Raw genomic sequence first — 21,437 nt, 5'->3', positions numbered from 1 at the left:
GTTCACACAGTTAATTGTCCTGGTTATGGCTCATTCTACACAGCATAAGGCTTGAGCCTGTGCTGGTGATACAGGTGCAAAGGAGAAAGGACATGCCTGGTGCTGGATAAGGGAGCTCCTGCTTCTGAGGATATCCTCTGTACATTTCTGCTTCAATCAATCCTTCAGATATTGCCCTAAAGATTACTTGCCTTCTTTTGCTATGCCCGGTAATCCCAGTGTTTAACAATGAAGGATGCTGTTCCTGGCTGTTACTAATTAATATATTTTAACCTGTCAATAATTAATGTGGAAATTGGGAAGAATAATGCCGTGGAGGCTGCAGCCTGAGATCTGCTGCCTGGCAACTGTGGATGTGCATATCCGTTATATCAGGAAATTAGAAACTGGAGCAAGAACTGATCTGTCTGACATTTTGTAAGATGATATAAACGGGCCCACTCGACAAACACTAGATTTATGTGAGGGTATGAGTGATATGTGTCTTGGGAAAAGATATTATCTCTCTTATGAAGGTGCAGTTAATATCAGGCATCAATTAAATATAGTTCATTAAAGCCTCTGGGTAATCTTATTTTTGGATGAGATCAGAGGAGCAACTTACAAGGACTGACAGAGGGGTTATCTTGGTAATAATCTCCACTTTTGCATCTAGCATCTCTCATAGGATGAGCTAAGTGAAGTAACATCTAGACTGTAACAACAATAACCTTTTCAGATGGAGACTGTGCAGTGAAATGTAATCATGGCTTACCGTGTTTGAAGTAGTTGCATTAGATAGGTTTATTGAGATATGCCAGTAGTGCCAATATGAAAACAGTTGGTTTATGCACTCACTCCCTGTCCTCAGAGGGGTAGATTTCCCTCTGCCGTGTTCATGGGGTGTGGCTTTGTCTAAAACGTTTCGTTTGTACAGATGGAGTAAGTGGAAGCAAAAAAAAAAATATGGTGCTGTTAAGAGGGTGATGTTTTATTGCTTCTTGCTATCCTGGCTAAAATATTCTTTTATATATTGAGTGTTTTAATGGAATTAGTTTGAGTGTTGTTTTCTTCAATTGGACCTTTTGTTTCCACATTTTGAATTCCAAGTGTAATGCACTGGTTGCAGGAAATAAAGTAAGTGTTCAATAAGTGAGGTGCCAATGGCAATTGAGATCCCATATCTTATTTCCAGTTAGGGATGCAGCTGTCAGGCAAAGATACAGAAGAAACAAATTTCTTCAACACACCTGGAAGAAAGAGGGTAAAGCTTGGCATGGAGCCTAAATGCGCAGGGTAACTTCTGAGAATGTCTCACTTTCCTACGTTCTGCTGCCAAAACAGGTTCCACACTTCATTTTGACATTAAAACTAACCACTTCTGGAAATGATTCCTCTTTTCTGTTTTTTGGTCTTTCTTGTGAAATCTTCTGTGGCTCCTTGTTTAATTTGTGTCACAGCTGCTCCTGTGGAATGAAGCATGCAGGCTGGCTGCAGCACAGGCTTGGGGCTGCAGGAGGCAGGGGAGAGACTGAGCATCACCCCAGCCACAGGGAAAAAAAAGGCCCAGAGTCTGCTGGAGGGTGTCAGGAGGGAGAGAGAAATGAGGATGGGATGCATGCTTGTGGCAGAGCTCTGGGCTCTCTGGGATCATCCTTTCACCAGGGAGAGACAGCTAAAAAGGTGAGAATAGAGAAACACTGCTCAGGAGACAGTTGTGATTTTAAGACTCTAGATGGTAGGACAAACAGTGTGCTACCTTTCAGAAAGTAGCTTGCTGAAACTGCAGCTCTTTAAGTGGGATGATATTTCCATGCCACTTTTTACATCTTTATTTGAGGAAAATCAAAGATGGAGGCTTCACCAGCACTTAGTATTACCAGCACTGGCACTTTAACTTGCAGATGCAGGGGAGAAAAACCATCTTCATGCTCCTCAGGTCCCCCACCCTCTTGAGGTGAGAGATCATTGGAGGGATTCCTACCAAAAGCTGCCATCCATGAAGCCCACAGGGTCCTGCAGAGGACCAGTGCTGCCAGGCACTCTTGTTAAATGCTGTGGCATTGCCATCCACCTCTTCCCCACCTCCTTCCTTTTCCCTTCTTCCTGCAGCATGGAGCTTCAGCCTTGCTTGCTCTGGGTATAATATAATACATCTACAGCTCTCTGAGCTCAACACAACCTAAAGTAGCCTAGGCTTATGGCAGTGTATTTCAGCTAATCCTTGTTCATATCTGGGGTTTTCTGTTTCAGAGACAAGTCATGTCAAATATTGTATAATGAGAGAAATGCTGACTTACTGAAAGGATCATTTGCCATGGGCTGTTCATACCATCATGCATGGTGTTGGAGTTTCTGCTTCCCACAACTCTCCCCAAAGCTTTTGGGATCCTCAGAAATCTTTTTCTAGTTATTATTCTGCTTTGTGGCTTTGGGTCTTTTCCACTACCTGTGTTAATTGGACAAACAATCATACACCAGATCCAGAGGAAAGACATAATCCGTGGAATTTCTTAGACTTGAGCTGGATATTCAGAATAGCATGAAAGCAAATCTGATGATAGAACAGGAAGCAAAGCAGAGTCCTTTCCCAAAAAACCCAGCTTGAAACATCCCTATTAACAAAGTTTCTGCACTTTACTTAAAGAGCTGCCAGTAACATAGCTTGCTTCAGAAGCACTCAATTTTACTGTATTACCTGCTTTGCTGCACTATAACCAGCACAGTTCTTTGTTGGGCCATGCTGTGCTTCAGTCCATAGCACCCGGCATCTCCTATGGAAGAGAAGATAAGAGTGAAACATGTTTCATGGTGCCAGACTCTGGCCAACGCCCAGTTTGCTCTCATTTTCAGGGCAGTCCTTGTGCAGATTTTTCCTGTGGGGCTTTAAAGCAGCAGTGCTGGAAAAAAAAATATCTGTAGGACTGCTTCACCCTTTCAGAGCACAAAGATACTCGCAGCTTCCTGATATGTAAGGATTTTAATTAATTAATCTTTCCCCCCTTCACTCAACACTCCCCCTCCCTGCTTCCTACCTGGCAGCTTTTCTCTGTGCAGGACAACCCGATGTTGTTTTTCAGGTTTATTTGCTCCTGTCTACATATGAGAAGCTGATGTTTTCCTTGCCAAAGTGCTGTCCCTCATAGTAGAGCAGACTAAGCAGCTTTGCTGAGCTGGGTGAGGCAGAAGGAGTCTGTATCTCGTCCTGATACCTCTGCTTTAAGCTTGTCCTTGGCTGCTGCTGCTGCTTGGCACCACCTGAGGTCCCACTGAAACCTGAGTTCTTCTTCCCTGCAATGCACAATTAAATAAAGGCAGCTTTATTCCCCAGAGCATGCATGGTGCAGCAGGAGGAAAGACAGGAGGTGCAGAAGACAGGAAAAGGGTAGATGGTGAGCTAGATATCTTTTCTATTTATGCTCTTAATGCGATGAATTTAGAAAGGCACATTTAATAGCAAATCTCACTACAGCTTTCGGAAACATCTTTGCTGTGAGAGACTTCTAAGGTTGATGTTCTCATTAGACAGTGTGCTACTGAAGGGTAGCTAATTAGCAAAGCCACAGTATTATGGCTGTTATGGTAGGTTCAATCACATATTGCAAAAATATGGGAGATATGAGCGCTCCCAGTCTGTTTTCAAAATGCTTCCTTTTCTTCAGGCTGGCTAAATGCATAATTTCAGGGTTTATTCCAGTTCACATCAATATCCCGAACTTTCACAAAATATATATATATAATAATTTGCTGTTCCAGCACAATTTCTGTAAACATTTAATCTCCCACGGTTTTTGTGTATATGTGTTGCCTTTTCCCCCACTGTTTGCATTCACTGGACATCTATTAATGCTCTGTAACCAAAGGAAAGAAATAATCTTTTGAAGTCTTGGCACTGGAGGCAGAAGCTTAGAATGACATAAAATTATTGTGGTGATTTGTTTAAATGATTAAAATTTTTCCAGGTTATTTTTTCAGTTTATGTGTTTGAACCAATTATGAAAACCAAACAACAACAAATGAACCAACCAAACACACCAAATAAACAACCCCCCTCGAGCCCCCTGCATCCAAACTCCCATAAAATAAATGAGTATGAAAATATGATACATTCATTGGAAGCCCCACAGACCGTTATATCTCCATGAAAACTTTGTGTTATGTTGGGCATGGTGAGTTCATCTCCTTACATTTAATTTTCAGATTTCTTCTTAATATATAATTCTTTTTGAACCACAGTTCACCAAGGTTGTCTCCTCTGTAATGTCAGAATACAGATGATGACTGTCCAGCACATGGTCTGTAAAACTCTATATGGTTTTCTTATATTTTTCATCTAGTACCATTGCATATCTTAGGGGTCTCAACAAGCCTGAGAATAAAAAGTGGGAGCATATGACAGCAAAAACCATTGCTATGGAAGGTATAAACCAGAAAAGACTTCACAAGGACTGTCTGTATCCTTTTTACTGAGTGGGTCATTGAGACACAGCAAAATGTTCCAACCTTGGGCACCCAGAAGGCAAATAGCAGAGCCAGGATGAAGACCCATGTATTCTGAGCTCTGATTTAACCTACATCCCACTGTACAGCCCTGCCTTGGAATCTGGTTGGTTTTTCTCTTAGTTAGCAGCAGACTCCTACAGAAATCTGGGAGAGCAATCCTACTGAAGGCAGTGAGGATGACTGAGGTCTTATTTTCTTCCCCAGTGGTAAAGACAGAAAAGAACATGAATCCCCCCATTCAAAATCGAGTTAATAGATGGAAGTATAAAAAGATACTGTCTTATGCAAAGAGTGAAAGATACACAGGCTGAGAAGGGACAATGAATTACATGTTGGTGCTAAGTATCCTGCTTGTAGCAGTATAATTTTGAGGGACCAAGAAATTCCCGTCCTGGATATGTATACTGATCCACTGAGAAAAAGTGCAGTGTTAAACCACTGTGTCATACTTCTTACCATGCTGGGGTTAGACCAGAGGTTGCAAACTGGGTTGTCAAAACAGCACACATGGGATTTCACCACTGTGAAATCTAGCTCTTTTAAACACCCATTCAAAATCTATCTTCACTTAAGGAAGCTGGAAGGTGTGCCAGGGGAAGGATCACCCTGCTGCATGTGTGTTTTACAGCTCTATTTCCCCCATCATCTTCTTCTGGCAGCCATCTGAAAGCAGGCTACAGATGAGGTGAATCTCTGGAGTGAACCTGGGGAGCCATCCATATATTTTTATGCGATGTTTCAAGAACCCAAAGAAATAAGCAGTGCATCCACAGCACTAGAGGTTGTAAAAGCAACAGTGTTGTGTTTAACGTTTCCTCTGCAGAGTCCTTCAGCATTACTGTAAAAGTAATAGTGGATTATGCCCACAATGTGCAGTAGACAATTTCCTTTGATATCTTTTTAGATAGAGTGAAGGATAGGGATTTTCACTACTATCATAACCCACACGGCTCTTGTGATTCTCAGTATGATTTTGTTCTCATGGGGAGATAGTATGATTGCAGAAAATGACACTGTTGTGATGTCTTCAACTTTTTTCCTTTTTTTTTAAGACTGCTTGGCATCAAAATGTAAATGAAAAGTATTAGCAGAACATAGAGTTAGGAACTTGCCTGATGATTTGTTGAACTTGGACCTCAGATTTCAGTAGCTTTTTTGCTTTTTGATATTTTTTCCCTCAGAAACTACTATTTCCCTCAGAAATTACTATGTATTAGGTCACACATACACATTAGGTATTTATATGCATTTTTTCTTGTGGACTAACCTATGTGTAGTGAGAAATGGTTGAAGGCTGCTTACCTATTTTGGTAGAATTGGGTTAAGTACAGCTGGTCTGCTACAAGGCATTTGCCCTCTGACATACTGATTAGAATAGTGACAACCTAAACAGAAATAGCTGTTTAAAAAGCACTGAAGGGTTTATCAGTAATCTCACTGAATTTCTAAAATCTTAATTTTCCCAAAGTCATTGAGAAAGATGCCTCCACTCTTCTGTCTTACTGTCAATGTGAGCAAAATTTTAAGGTTTGATAAGCACCAAGATTGTCCTCTTTCAAGTCAAGACTAGTGCATATTACTGAAATGATGTGATATGGTTTGCAATATCCTCTCTGCTCAGGCTTGGTTTGGCAGCTTGCAATGTTGCTGGGTGGCTGGAGCATATCACATAAAAGGTGCTGCATTTGACATTTCTGTGACCTCTTGTTGTCTCTTTTGTAAGGACTTCATTGGAATTTTGTTGCTGGTCTCACAGACTCAAGTAGTAGCTGTTTAGGTATTTTTAAAAAAAACTATATTCCAATTTATACTTCAGGTTTTGTTCCTCATTGCAGGCAAATGCATATTAATAGCAGGAATATTGTATGTTTAGCAAATTATATCACAGATGAAATCTTCACACGCAGTACAAAACAACTATTTGTGCTGAGATGGATGGATGATTATTACCTCTTTGTTTTCTTTTTCATTATCCTTTTGAATTAAAATCTCCTTGTAAAGCCATTATCCTTGCTTTAACAGCTCTCTATATTGAATATACCTCTGCCTCTTCTACTCTTCTTTTTTTCCTTGCTTAGATTGAGTTTTAATTTTCTGTGATTTCTGAGCTCTAATTTCCTTGTTGTTTCATATTTTTACAATGTCCTCTTCAAAAAAGTCAGTATGCCCATACTCAATTTTGTTTCTCAAATACATGTAGGCCAAAAAGTAGCACGAACCTTCTCTAAAAACTATATTTACAGCTCTAGTGGCAAGCACTCTCCTCCTACACTGGAAAGCTGTGAAAAACTGTCAAGATGTGAGTGTGCATTACAATGCTCCTGACGACTGGAGTTGGTTTATTTTTTAACCATGGCTTCATTTTGTCATTTACACCAAATAGAACAGGAAAGAAGCTCTTACAATAAAACCCAGCAAAACAGACCACACAACTAAGAATTACAGCATCTCAAACTACTCCACCCTCTTCTGTAGTGCTGCATACACTGCACACAGGTACAACCACACATAGAAAGACCAGTTATGACTAGGACTAATTCACTTTTCCAGTTCCAAAATAATCAGGATGCCTCCCTGAGTGTGGTAGTACTTGGTGACTTCCAGAATTTTTCCTACTACCTCCAAGACTCACTTGAGGACAAGAATAGAACATCTCAAAATTGCCACCTGCCATAGGAAGGAAAGAAGAATGACTGTGGTTGTCATTGGTGTCATAGCTCCCTGAAATGACACTAGATGCACTCCTTAAAAGAGGACAATGTCTCATTAGTACAGAGGAAAGCAAATACCTTCTTTGACCCCCTATTGGTCTCTTTCCAATGTGAACAGGAAAGGAATATCCCTTCCTGTCCTTAATTTAATGGCTGATTTCACCGTAATCATCTGATGCATAGGTTTCATCCTGTACATCAGCCAGGCACCTTTCACAGTGTGAGGATAGAAATGGAGCTAACTTCCCATAACTCCTTCATTATGAGCTGAATTCTGACACTCCTCATGCTGGACACTATTTTAGCAAGGGTTGATTTGAAATGTGAAGTCAATGCAACCCTTGGCTGCAATGCCAGGAGTTTGGAGTCAGCTTTAATTGAATAGTCCAGTTAGAGTCAATGGGAGTTCTTGTGAAATGGTGTCATTAATTGGAGTAAAAATGTTTCAATGTGGCTTTGTGTCATCTGGATGAATAACAAAATGATTTAATTTCTGTATATGTAAGATTTACCTGCAATGTAGCATTTTCTTTCTCTGCAATATTTTCTGTACTCAGGGTATATAAAACCATGTCCATGTTCTAAAGGGAAATACCAAGATACAAGAAATTACTGGTTTTCTCCTCAGTTTGTATAAGAACTTTAACTGACTATGCAATGCAAATTTTAAAAAATCTAATAGTGAGAAAAAAAACATAAAGCCTTTGGCTACAGCACTGGTTCATTTTCTCCATTTCATGATCCTAAACTACTGGTGGTATTAAGGCAGAATCCTCTAAAAACCCATCTGATCTCAACAGTAGCTAGTATGAAATGGAGATAGGAATAGTCTACTACTGAACTTCTGTCAGAAAGATGCAGGTGTTATGTCTGTTTCCTGCAGATGTCTGTGACAACTCTTTCTCCCCTGTGACATGTTCTCTCCTAGACAGCTTTCAGGTAGATGATTATTTTTTTTTAATCAATGAGACTTAAGGTTTTTGGAGGTTTGGGGGTGTTTTAATGGCTAATTTGATTTTGCAAAGGTGTCCCCGTCTAAACCAAATCTTTTTGCACTTATTAGATGAGATAGCTTTCCATGGCTAAATGAGCTGCCAGGCTGGTTACCTGCTTGGTCCTATTGGGAAGAAAACATGCCTGACTTTTCAGCTGAGGTTTAACCACTCTGAAGCCTTTTGTCTGGTTTGTGATATATCTCCATCATTGATCTTTCAGTGACTGATTTCTTAGTTGCTTTCTCTGTGCATTGAAGACAGGCCTGCACTCAGCCTCTTCTCATGGGATGTTATCCACCATTCTTCTTAGGTTTCTCCAACTCTGGAACAGACAACAAAGTGGGTGTGCAGAGTGGGAACTGGGAGAAAGGAAAAAAAGTGAAAAATCTCCAACAAGGAAACACAGCATCAAGAAGTGGTAGCTACTACCTCCTTTTCTAGGCAGATGATAGATGGGAAAGAAGGCTCATGGAAGGGTGAAGAAGTGTTAGATTCAGCTGTTTGGAAATTTGGGAGATGGAAAATAATGTCTGAGCAGTTAGGTGGACAGTAGTCAGAAATGGGAAAGAAGGCTCATGGAAGGGTGAAGAAATGTTAGATTCAGCTGTTTGGAAATTTGGGAGATGGAAAATAATGTCTGAGCAGTTAGGTGGACAGCAGTCAGAAATAGGGTAAGAAAGAGCAAGACCAGTAAGGGCTGAAAGAGATGAAGGGACATCAAGGGGAAAGGGACAGAAATTTAAAGTGAAGAACAGACATAAGCAAAAGAGATGGAGATTATTCAGAGGCATATTTTCACTTTTTCTTCTGCAGTGTAAGAGAGTACTGGCTCTGAGGAAGCTCCTGCTGGAGAAAGAAAAAGAAAAGGGAATGGAAGTAGGAAGAGGGAGCAGGTTTTCCACTATCAGCTTCTGCAGGCCTGACAAATAAAACACCTTTTGCTTATCTTCTGAAGAGCACATACAATTTGTATAGTCAGGTGTCATTGTTTATTTTCAGCAGATTAATAAGTTTGCTATGGTAGGTGGGCATAGCTTCTTGAACGTCGGTTATGGGGACATTACTGAACACCCCTTACCACCCCTGTCCTCCATTTTGTGAGTGGGTTACATCTTCAGCAGGGGCGCCTTGTTTTTCCAGACCTTCCAGCAGAGCATTTTAAAGCTGACTTAGGAGCTCCAAATGACTGTCACACCAGACTGGTGTTTTTGAGTGTCGGCATGGCTCTCCAAGCACTTCTGCATGGTCTGTTGTAGGATTTGTTGTTATGAGAAAAGAGTCAGCTGTCAGAAAAAGAATGCAAGGTACAGACAGTTCGGTAGTGACCCATCCAATCAATGGTTTGGCACACAAGAAAGCACGCAAAGGTACTTCTGAAATTTTCAGGCTATGGTCTCACTGAGTCACTCAAAATAAGGAAAATAATTTATCAGTAGCTTACATTTGCTATAGTTAGACTATAGTGTCCTCTCAGGGTGCACAGAGGCAGATGCCTATGTGAAAGGTGCAAGAAATATTTTCACAGTCAATTAAGGATAAGATTCTCAGCAGAACTTTTCTTCTAAATTTCAACAGCAGCTAGTTCATGTCCTGGGGCATCATCTCTTTGTGTAAACATTGCTTCGCTTACATAGTGTAAAATAAGAGATTAATATCTTGGTGCCCCTTTAACTTGAAAAAGTCTGGATAAAGTTGCTTATTTCCTTCTATTTCTGGTCATTACTCTTTTATAAGTGTGACAGCCAGTCTTGCTTTGTACACAGCAGTCAGCAGTGTGTAGCCCTGTTATTCATGTTCTGCTAGTCCACTAGTCCATTAATGGAGAATAACACTGGATGTAGGATGCCTGTGTGATCAACAAATTGCTCTGGCTAATCCTCCGTGCCCTCCTTTGTAACAACAAATATCAGTCAGTCAAGAAATGAGCAAGACAGCCACAGGAATTCTCTTTTTTCCCTCATTTTACGGATTTTAGGAAGTGAGGTTTTTTTGTTCTTTATGCATACAAACTTCATTTTGCTGCACAGCTTGAAATGCTGATGTTTCAATATGGATAATACTGACTCTTAAGCCAAATATAGAATTTTCTGAAACTTGTTTTGGGGCATGGGCATGGCATCATCCATCAGGGAAATCAAGCTTAACTCAGTCCTCAAATCTGTCTTACCTCTAAAATGAGAAAAATCAGTGGACCTAAGCAGACATTTATTTGGCTTATTGAATGGCTGAGCAGTTGATAGACCTGAGAAATTGGTATGCCAGAGGGAGGAAAGGACCAATACAATTTCTGGTAGGAAGTTTTGTTGTAAGTATGGGCAAGTTTTATAAAATCTCATGCTTTTTAGGGAAATATACACCCCTTACAGTAGCGGTTTTATGAATGAAGGATAATAATAATAATTCTAAAGCCTTTCTATCTTGTTAGCAGAAATCAGTTAGCAGAATCTGGAGACTGAAAGGACTTACTGGAGGGTCCTCTCTCCTTTATTCCCCAATATCTACAGTTACTCTAACTTCAGTGTTATTTTCCAAAGTGTTAGCTAAGTGCCCTAGCTTCAACATGGAAAGTTTATACTATTTGTGTCTGAAACTCATCTTACATAACAACTGTGTCACAACATTGATACACATTGAATTGATATGATATTCATTGATTTTTCAGCTCATTGCCTCTTGGTTATCAGCAGAAAGAGAGAATTGTAAGGTAGCTATGCTAAACATTTGAGCCTCTATTGTTTAATCCTAGATTAACTGGCTTGATGCTTGCTGATCTTGTGTGTGAAAATAAAAATGTTTGGTAACATCCAGCTAAGTAGAAGGGATCTTTTCCTGTTGGACAATGACCTAATCCCTCCTGCTTCTGCCAAGTCTGACTTATTATTTTCTTCAGTGATGAAAGCAACATTCCCCAAATTTGCCAATGAGACCCTGGCTGTCCCTTTGTGTTTTCCAATTTACTTAAAAAAAAAAAAAACAAACCCAAAAAACAGGTGGGCAATATTTCTAGGCAACTGGGAATTTGGTTTTAAGGGAAGGGAAGTGCTCGAACAGAGCTGCACAGTGCTGATGTAATGCAAAAAGGAGAGATATCCAAACCAGCCTTGAAGAATAGTTTTGAAAAATCCTTTTAGGATATTTAGGATATATATATATATATATATATATATATATATGCTCTAGAAGAGCTGTGTTCCTGTCCCCTGACTTCCATAAGTACAAGACCACCAGGAGCTGCATGTTCCCAGACCATACAATTCAAGATCACAGAGACCTCAGTTTGTAAAACCTCTCTTTGCCAGTCATTGCTTCACAGTGTACAGCTACATAAACACATTTGTTTGCTATCCTCAACACTTCACACTTGCCTGTTTAGTTTCTGATGGATTGCTAGCAGAACACTTCATGTCTGTCAAGTCACACCCAGTCACAAAAGAGTTGTGGTCTCTGCAGTGCTTCTCAAGAAAACTTTGGAATGTGTTTCTCACATGAAGATCACGGATGGGTTTGGCTTCTGAGATGGCAATAATAATCCACTCTTTGGTCTGTCTTCAAGACATATCATGTAGTAAAGAGCTGAGCTAATATTCTCCCCCCAACTCCCTTTCTGAGTGCTTTACTCACTACTGGTGTTTCTACTGTTTTTTCAGTTCCTAATGTGCCAAAGAGAACAGCTCGCTTTTGACAGTGAAATCACATTGCAGGAATTGACAAAAGAAAACATTTGTCCTTATCTTGTTCCTGAAGACACCAACTGCCCCAAAATATGCCATCCTCTATATTAATTTTCTCAGTTGTCCTGTCTCATGTTGTGGATGGATTCTCTCTGCACCCTCATACCCCTTTCCTCCTGTCCCTGGCATGGGATAGGGAGGAGTAGTTCAGAAAGATATACCATTTGCACTGTTTATTTATAGCTGAGAGGAAAACAAATGGAGAACTAAGCAAATCATGAAAGCAGATTTTCTGCCACACACAAATCAGACTGGAACTGTAACACAGCCAACACGCTTAAATCCAAAAGACATAGCATTTCTGTGAAGGAGTGGGATCAGATTAGGGAAGAAAAACATTCAGGCCTAAAGCTTAGCAAAAATTCTGGCAGAAATGGGAGCTGACAAGGGTTCCTCCTCTGCAGAGAACTGCACCAGAAAAGAGAATGCAGAGTGTGGTGTGAGGAAGTGATTCAGGTGTCAGAGAGGGCGCTGCTTCTCCTGCACACAACTAAACCAGCACTAGTGCTGCCTCGGTGGGACAGACACCATGAAAGGGGTATTTAGACCTGGAAGTGAAACATAATTTCTACTTAGAGATGGAGATATTTATGCAGACTGGCTAAAAGTTAAGATTGTTCAATCTTAACAACTACGGTGTTAAGATTGAACTGGAGCTAAGTTATTTTCTGAAATACTGCCTTCAGCTGTCTCAAAAATCTCAAGGCAGTGATAGAGATGGGCAAATTATTTTGCCCTCTTTCAAACAAAATCTTGCTTTGTATTTTGGAAATGATATGGAAAAAGGAGCATAGGTGCAGGATGACACAAAATAATGCAGGAAAAGCCACTGTGTAAAACTGAAGCAGATACTGGAGAGCATAAATGACAGGTAAACAGACTAGAAAGACAGTGAAGCACAAAGGAGATACCACAGACAGATACATGCTATATATAAAAAGTTAAACCAGATTAGAAAATACATTTTAAAACCAAACAGAAACAATTGGCATTGCCTAAATTCTTATCTCCACACTCTGTTTGGCTTGTGATTGTAATTCAAGTAACAAATTTGTATGTTGGGCAGGTAGCTACACACACAAACCCTAGTTTCTAAATATTTTTGGGACATGTGATGATTAATGTAGCTTCCTTTAGGGTACATAGTCTTTCTTTTGTTCCTTCCTCCAAGTTCCTTCTTTCCTTTCTTGCTTGAAAGAACCTTTCTGCATTATCTACTTTCTGAGCAGTGTCAGTGAGAAAAACATTGTTTATCTATCATGAGGAATTAGCAGAACAGCCAAGTACTGTTACAAGATCCCATGACTTAACATGTGTTTACATGTATGCACAATCTATGTGCAGATTCCCAGTGCCTGGAGAAGGAATGTACAAACCATTGGTCCACACTGCTCCTAGAATTGTCACTGAAATGAATTCTTTCTTGTAAAGATTTATTATGTTTAAAGTAGAAATAGAGAGAAATTTCACCCAGTTCTCCTGAAAATAAATTCTCCTAGCAAAACGAGAGGTATTTAAATGTGGATTTCTCTTAAGCAAACAAGTATTTGCAAACTTACAGCTGGATTCTTCATAGGGGAACAGTCCAGCATTTAGTCCCCCTGGGCAGCTAATCCTCACCCTCTGAAAAATATGATGAATAAATCAATATAATTTCACAATCTTACTGGTGGCTAAGCTGAAGCAAAGCCTTCACTCCTTGGACAGCACAGATGCAGTCAGTGCAGTAGATATGCAGTCTTTGATCATGATAAAAAACCTTTTCAATCCTGAGGAAGGCTGGAACATTTGTGGTGTAAATGCAGAAGAGCAATGCAAGAAAACATGTACAAAGTGGTTCATCTTAGAGCTGATTAAAAATTAGACAAAGAATTTACTTTTTGGAGCATGAGTCATTTTGATTAAACATTAAACTGTAAAATCAATCTTCTGATTGTTTAGTCATTATTCCAGAGGAATAGAGATTTATTTGCAGTCTCTTTCATTAAGTGCCTTTACTGCCCTTTCCACAAGTTACAACATTTTTCAGGAGATTACAATGATTAACTTTATGCATGAAACAATATTTCTTCCCAGACACATATAAAATATATTTACTTACATGATCTATGAACTGGACCATGAGACTGTGAATCAGAAGGTCACATTTCTTATTCCTGATGTCTTAGGCTATAGAGTCTGGTGCAAATCATGTTAAAGATTGTTGTATCTCTCTGGCTTTTGTGAGAAGATAGATCTGTGGAAGGGGCAGGCTTTTGCTAAAGAAGGGTTGAAAAAAATAAATTGGCCTTTTATTTGAGTAAGTGCTCATTATGCTGGTGAAGGGCTTGTTATTTGATCCTAATAGCATGAACTTCAGGATCGTTGTGAAGATTCCTTAATCATTATGTAGCTACATAATTGTGATACCTGTGACATTTTCTTTTTCTGAAAGTTTTAAAGGAAGTAATGTTTCAGGAAAGATTGTTGTTAAGCTGTGAAAATGAGCACTGTACTCCCTACCCATAATCAGGCTGTAGAAAACTTGTTGCTGGTGTCCAAAATATTCTGTAAGGGTTTTTGTCTCAGGTTCAACATGCAGTGAAAATCTAGACTGGGATATGTGCTCATGTTTACTGAGCAGATCAAAATGGAGTTCTTTCTTCTGCCAAACTGGAGACCTTTGCTTCTGCAGCTCTTGTGAGAGAAACATGCATCAGCCTCAACAGGCACATTCATTGTCTGTTGGTTTGTGCATGTGCAACTGAAGGCAAAACTGAGACGTCAGTCCCAGAAACAGAACACGTTTTTTATGGATAAGGTGGGAGACTGGGTGTTGACTGCCCACTCTGTCGATTGTACATATGCAAATCTGAGTTGGAGAATAATGTTTGGTCTGGGGAATTTTGCTTGAAATTAACACCCAAATATGGCATTAGGGAAGCATACTGAGAGGAAATTTTTTATTAGACATATGTTCTGCATGTGTGCTTGTGCATATGCATTCTGTGATGGTGTTATATATGATTTTATATATTAGCTAGATGTGGATGAAAAGAATGCTTTTTTAAAGGTTTAATTTCTGGGGTGTTGAGAGAGAAAGAATGGATCAATTTACAGAAAGAACATACAGTAACAGCAAATCAAACTGACAGTTAAAAACCCTATAAAATTTCTAGCACATTAGGAAAGCATTATGTATCTCATTACATTCAGGCTATAGGAGCAGAGCAAAGAAAAGATGGCTAATTACACATGCTCAAACAGAGCACTTTGTGCAGACTGGATAGGATCATGAAATTAATCAAGTATACATGTTGAATTAGCCTTCAAAGGTCAGAGAAAAATAAGCAGGACATGTGTGAAACTGATCTTCCCCCAAAAGCAAGTACACTCTACAAATTAATGTCTGCATCAAGACACTTTGTCAGCGGTTGACAAGACTTTCACACATGCTCCTGTCTCCCTAGGTGTATTAAATCTCCCTTTTTCAGAAAGAACTTATGAAGTAGGGAAAGAAGCATGTGATCTCTTACAAAGGACACTTGGAAGTCAACCAAAGAGACCTTGTTATGAGTCTTTTTGATAAAATGTTCAATCCTCTCCCCCATGCCCTGCCTATTAAGAAAACTACATGATAGGGAACTTGGCAGAATATTGAATCTGAACGTGTGTGAGACTTCAACACCCCCAACAGCTAAACTACCTCTGCTGCTGAGAAGCCAGAAAAAGTCTCTCCTCTATTTGTATCTATGGGGAGCTTAAAAAAGTTTTTAGACTTACGTGCTTTATTGCTTTTGTCACTGACTCAGAAAGTGTTTGCTGCCTTAATTTGATTACAAAGACAAAGGGAAGATTTTTTTAACTTCTCAAATTATATATCTTGCACATATAATTTTACATCTTTTCTCAAAGATCCTGTGCTAATGCAAAAGACCTCTATTTTGTCACAAAGTGAGATTTGCAAAAGTCAAGTTACTATAACAACCAAGTACACCTTTTCAATCAGAAACCATGCTCTTATGCCGGTGCTCTTCTTTCTTTTAGAATCGTAGAATCATTTAGGTTGGAAAGGACTTTTAAGGCCATTGAGTCAAATCATTATCCTACCTTTGCAAAGTCCACTGTGTTTGTAAAAATGCTACATCTACATGTCATTGAAATGCATCCACTCCACCTTTTCCCTGGGCAGCTTGTTCCAAAAGGCTGGATAATATAGAGAGATACCCTCACAGATGAACACCAGGTTTATATAGACTTAAAAAGTTTCACAGTTTGTACATGTATTTGAGAGACATGCAACATTATGCAGACACATTCCTTTCCTCATTTCTACAACTAATCTGGAAGAATGGAAGAAGGAATTTGCTTTAATTGTTTCTGCACCAAAATGCCTATATTCTTTTTAATATGACCCTTCTGAAAAGCCAGTTGAGAATATTAAGTAGGATCATCATTGGATGAACTGTATTATTTACCTTTGTGCCTGGGATCCCACTGTACCTCTCCTTTCCCTTTCTGTGCTGTGGCTTCTCGAAGCTGCTGGCAGCTGATGGAAGAAGAGCAATCTTCAGACAACTTTATATATATAACTGAAAACAATTTTCAAAACAGAGGCATGGGTGAAATTGTGTAAATTATCTTCTCCCCACTTTCCTCACAAATTGCTCTCTAAAGTCCTTAAAAGTACTAAGAATGGGACCCTCTAACAGAAATAAGGAGATACAGTGTAGTACGATTTAGTTTATGACCTATCTGTTTGCTAAGCACAGTTACCTTTTTAACTTTATAATTTTCTGTCTTAAAAAATACCAATAGTCTTAGAATTACATTGTCAAAAATGGAAAAGTAGCACAGATGAATGCACACAAAAAGCCACAGCATGCAACTCAGCCTTGACCCTCTCCAATTCCATCTGTTCTCCCCAAGTAAATTATTACAGTGTGGGCTCTCTACTTAAAGTGCTGCTGCTTGTGAAAGAAAACAAGCTGGGGTAAGCTATTAAGAAAATAGCGCTATTTTGGCTTTTAGGATTAAGCAGGGAAAAAATAACTTCATTTAAGCTACTAAGAGATTTTTAAACCTGGAATTGGTCTTCCCTGGTGTCTATTAAATGAATAAGCCCCCAGCCTTTCTCCAGAAATCTGTCAGAACTTCAGACGAAAAGGTTTTGATGTATGACATAATGGTTGGTTTGGAAGTGGTTGAAGTTAGCAGGAGTGAAAATACTGGGGAAAAAGTCTGTCCTCCAGGGCAGAGAGAGAGAACCTGCTGCAAACAACCATTGTAGTACAGGAACTTTTCTGTGTCTCCTAAAGTGCAGATTGAGACCTGAAAAGCAAAAATACCTTTATATGTGCATCACAACATTTTGGATGAGTTATTCCATGTTGCTGTGTGTACCTTTGTAAAGCTGGACTGTGACTTTCCTTTATAGATGTGAGCAAAGGACTTGGAGGATGAGATGACGGGTGAAAGAATGAAGAGTTGGAAAAGGATAGCTAAGATGTGAACTTTTTGCTCTGGGGCACTGCTAGAGGTCTGAAAAAGAAGCCTGCTGCCAGTGGTTGGTCAAGCGAAGTGCACACTTACTAGTGTGCTCTGCAAAACAGAAACAGCACATCTGGCAGCATTTAAGATTTTAGGTCTGTGAAGACATTGCATTTTCTGACTACTGCGCAGAAGAGAAAGGACAAGTCCTCATACTGAGTGGACAAAGGAGGTGGGATTAAAAAGGGAGGAAATCAGAAGTACTTTTTTCATGTTTACTGAAGATAAAATATGGAAATCCAGTTGAGATTCTTGCCTGTAATAATGCAGAAAAAGAGAAAGAGAAGAGCTAATAGAACATATTCATTCAACATTACTGATGCCAACAGGACTGTAATAAGCTTCATAATGAAAATGAAGAAGTAGTACAAGTCCTTGATAAGATGCAGGATCCACATATGATGCTCCCTATAGAATGGCAGTCAGAGACCAAGGATGCTACTTTGAGAAAGGCATTGTGATTCTCAGTTTTGTTGGGAGATATAGAAGGGAAAGGGCTTGCTTCTCTGCAATGGATGTGGAAGTCTGTCCTCTTCAGATCACCCCTACTCCAGAAAGATAATTCAAATTGGAAAAGATAGGAAGGAAGGTTACCAGAGTAACTAAGAAAATGGAGATCCTTATCTTACAAACAGAGATTAATGGGATATGCTTTCTTTAGATTAGCAGTATTAAGGATAAGCAGGGATGGGTGCCAGCCATACACACTTATCAAGAGAGGAAACACTATGGAAGGATAAAAAACACATTAAAACAAAGAATGATGATGAAAAATGAACAAAAGATTTATGCTATCTGTTAACAAGAAAAATTTGAAAATTAGAAAAAAGTTTTCAATTGTCAGGGCAATGTGGAAAACCCTTTCTTTAAGATGTTAAAAAAGGAATTTGATAGGTTTATGAGAGGAATTATTTGACACTTTGTTAATGATTTAGAGTGCTGTCCCTGACGGACCAGACTTGCCTGCCTAATGGCACGTTCCTGGAGTGAATAGATGTGTATGTTATCAAGCTGAAATCTCTGCCCTCCTTACATTACTTTGGAAGCATAATTGACTGACTAATTAGAGCCAAGGGAAATCATTTGTATGACCCCTGACATCTGTTTACAGGTGAGATTCCATAAAATCTTGTTAAGCCTTGGAGAAAAGCAGGCAAATAACAGGAGGAGATCAAAAGTACAGAAAAAAAATTAATATAGGATCAAATGAGACAAGCAAGTAGTGGAAAACAAGTAAAAGTTCTTAAGATAGAAATTTAATGGTAGGAGACAGAGAATCTGAGAATTCGGAAGTCTTGCTCTTGAGTGTGAGTGCTGGGGAAAGTGATGGAGTGAGTAAGGCCACTCCTTAAGAGTCCATACAATGAGAAATAGGAAAACTCTATGAACTGTGGGTACTACTACTCCAGGAAGAAAAAAGCAGGAGAGCATAGAAAGGATTGATGATGATGTGAGTGTGGGCCTAAAGCTGTGCTCAAGCTGAAACTTCCTGTGTATAAGAGCTCTTGGATGACAAATTGTGTTCAGGTGAAAACTGAGTGAGTTTTATGTGTAGGTGGAGAGGAAGCTCCAGACTGGGCTATTTTCTTCATACAGGCTGAGCTGTTGCATGGAGTTTTCTTGACTAAAGTTGACTTCAGAATCTGTCTTTGTGATAGCAGGTGACTAATGCTGAGCTGGTAAACTGGTCACAGAAGTCCCCCCTAGAAGGTATCATTGTATTTGGCACAAGAAGACTGCGCTGGTGAGTAGTCAGGGAATAACACTATCATTCCTTCTGAGATACAGGTGTCCTGTCCTGACCCCCTGGCCTGCACTCCTTAGTGCAATATCACAGAGACATCCGTGCAAGATGTCTTCAAGATGTTTAGAGAACTTGCACCTCTAGCAGGCCCAAAGGGTCTTAGTGGAGCTGCTGGATGAAGGAGGAGCCAACAGAAACTACAGAGAGCTTTATTACATCAGTGACCAGATGGACTTCACCTTCCCTGTGGCCCAGCCTCAGTATAATCCTGGCAGTGCTGACAAGCAGCAAGCCTAGGTCAGAGAAAGGTGAGTAGATCCCACTGCTCTGGAAGGAGGCCATTTAGGGGCTAGTAGCATGTGCAAGATGCTGGCAAGAAAAGCAGCTGAGTATCTTGCCAAGATAACCCAGTACATTAAAAGATCCCCAGCTGAACGTGATCAACATCTATTGTGTGTATTGCCAAGACCTCAATATGTTGAAATGAAGATAAAATGTTTCCAGGAAAAGACATTACTGATGGATGGTACCAGCAGCTGGAAATAACTATCTGAATACTAGAGGCGGCCATGTGGAGGAAGAAAGACACTGGTGTTAGCTTCTTGCACTTTTGTCAGGAATATGCCAGTGGTCCACAAAAGTACTGAACAGGGTGTGTTACAACAGGCAGTTGGAAGATTCATCTTGCAATCATGAATAGACCTGAAAAAGTAAGCAGCAGAGGAGTTTGTAGTATAGGATTAGCTGTGGGTACAGAGTGGGATTTATTTTAAAGGAGTGAATTTGAATTTCAGTGGAGTTAGGAGTTATGTTCATTAGAGGGATTAGAGTTTAGTATGCTACAAACTTCTAAAAATTTGGTGTGACTCAAACTATTAATTTTTTTCTCTCTTTGCCCAGGAATTTAGCTTGATGGCTGCATTGAAAAAAACATCCACTTTGTGCACAAATTTGAGCTTGGAGAATACTTTGGTAGAGACTGAGATCAGGCAGCTGAAAAAGTTAGAAGTGAGACAATCTTGAGAAACTTTATATGGGAGATTTCTGAACTCTCATATTGAATGGAGTGAGATAGGGCTTAAATAACTCAGATGAAACTTGGTTAGATACTGTACACATTACAGCTAGTCTGAGATGAATTCTTTATACTGGAGCATCAGATTTGTAAGAAATTCTTTCCTACTTATAGAAATGAAATGGAAAATACAGGGATTTTTAGAATTGATTGACATCTTCATGGTACAATTCTGAAAATCTGGCTGAATATTTTGGTCTTTACATGACAGCAGATCTCTTCTGAAAATCTGTCCTTTAATATATGTTTCAAAGATACAGAGGCTATAGCTCCTGTAAACAAACTTATCCAGTGCCTAATCTTTTCTATGGAAGCCTCACAGACTCAGGAGTTTGTAAACTCTAGGGTCTCACAGACTCCAGAATGAGGAGGCAGTATGCAACCACTCTGGAGGGTATGGCATGTGTGACAAAGTGGGCTTGGGGACCCTTGCAGAGCTTGTGTGTGGGCAAAAAACTATTACTGCCCAGTGCCTGTGAACCTTCAAAGACTCTACATAATGCACTCACAGGGATGTAGCCCCAGAGGCTAAACTTGGACTTGCTGATGCAGTTTTGGTTCAGTTCTTGCACTTTAAAACTCAAAATTATGGTCTAACCCAAAACAAAATAAAAAATTCAGGATTACAGCCCTATATACAGCTGTGGGAGAAGAAACCCCAGAAAGCTTTGATAAATATATTAGATGCTTAATTGTTCAATTTAGTGCTTGGTTGGTAACAAAATCAGACACATATGGTAATAAGGCTCTTTTTTTTACTATTATAAGACACTTTGGGACATTTTGAATATGCAGTGTGCAATGGTATATTAAACCAAATTGTAGTTCTGTATTTGACAATTTGGCTTTGTTAGCATAACACAATTTATTTTTATTATAGCAGTAAAGGAGGAAACATGTTGATAATAATTTGCTTTCATTATCCATTTATATTGCTTCTTCCTACTCAATATTTTATTTTTTAAGCAAAATAGAGAAACTTTACAACCAAAGGAGCTGACTTAAGGAGAAAAAAAAAGAAGAAAAGAAATCCCAGTCTGATTAGTTCTGTTTTCAATAATATTTAGTAAGGAGATTGTTGAAATAAAACCACAACTATAATATCTATCAACTCTTCACATATTCCAAATACGTTTACAGGAAAGACTAAATATTATATTTTAAAATCAG

General features: G+C 39.3%; 1 long non-coding RNA gene across 1 annotated transcript; it reads right to left on the bottom strand.

Moving 5' to 3' along the window:
* Positions 1-765: 765 nt before the first annotated feature.
* Positions 766-14,125, bottom strand: LOC118701596 (uncharacterized). The gene is made up of 5 exons (XR_004982566.1): positions 14,021-14,125; positions 3,015-3,270; positions 2,678-2,753; positions 2,280-2,428; positions 766-1,654 (listed from the first exon to the last, which is right to left on the bottom strand). It is a non-coding gene; the product is annotated as an uncharacterized LOC118701596 (long non-coding RNA).
* Between the last annotated feature and the right edge of the window lie 7,312 nt (positions 14,126-21,437).

Source organism: Molothrus ater, chromosome 1, assembly GCF_012460135.2.
Source record: "Molothrus ater isolate BHLD 08-10-18 breed brown headed cowbird chromosome 1, BPBGC_Mater_1.1, whole genome shotgun sequence".
In the NCBI taxonomy this organism is placed as follows: domain Eukaryota; kingdom Metazoa; phylum Chordata; class Aves; order Passeriformes; family Icteridae; genus Molothrus; species Molothrus ater.
This window is presented reverse-complemented; position numbering and strand designations above follow the sequence as displayed.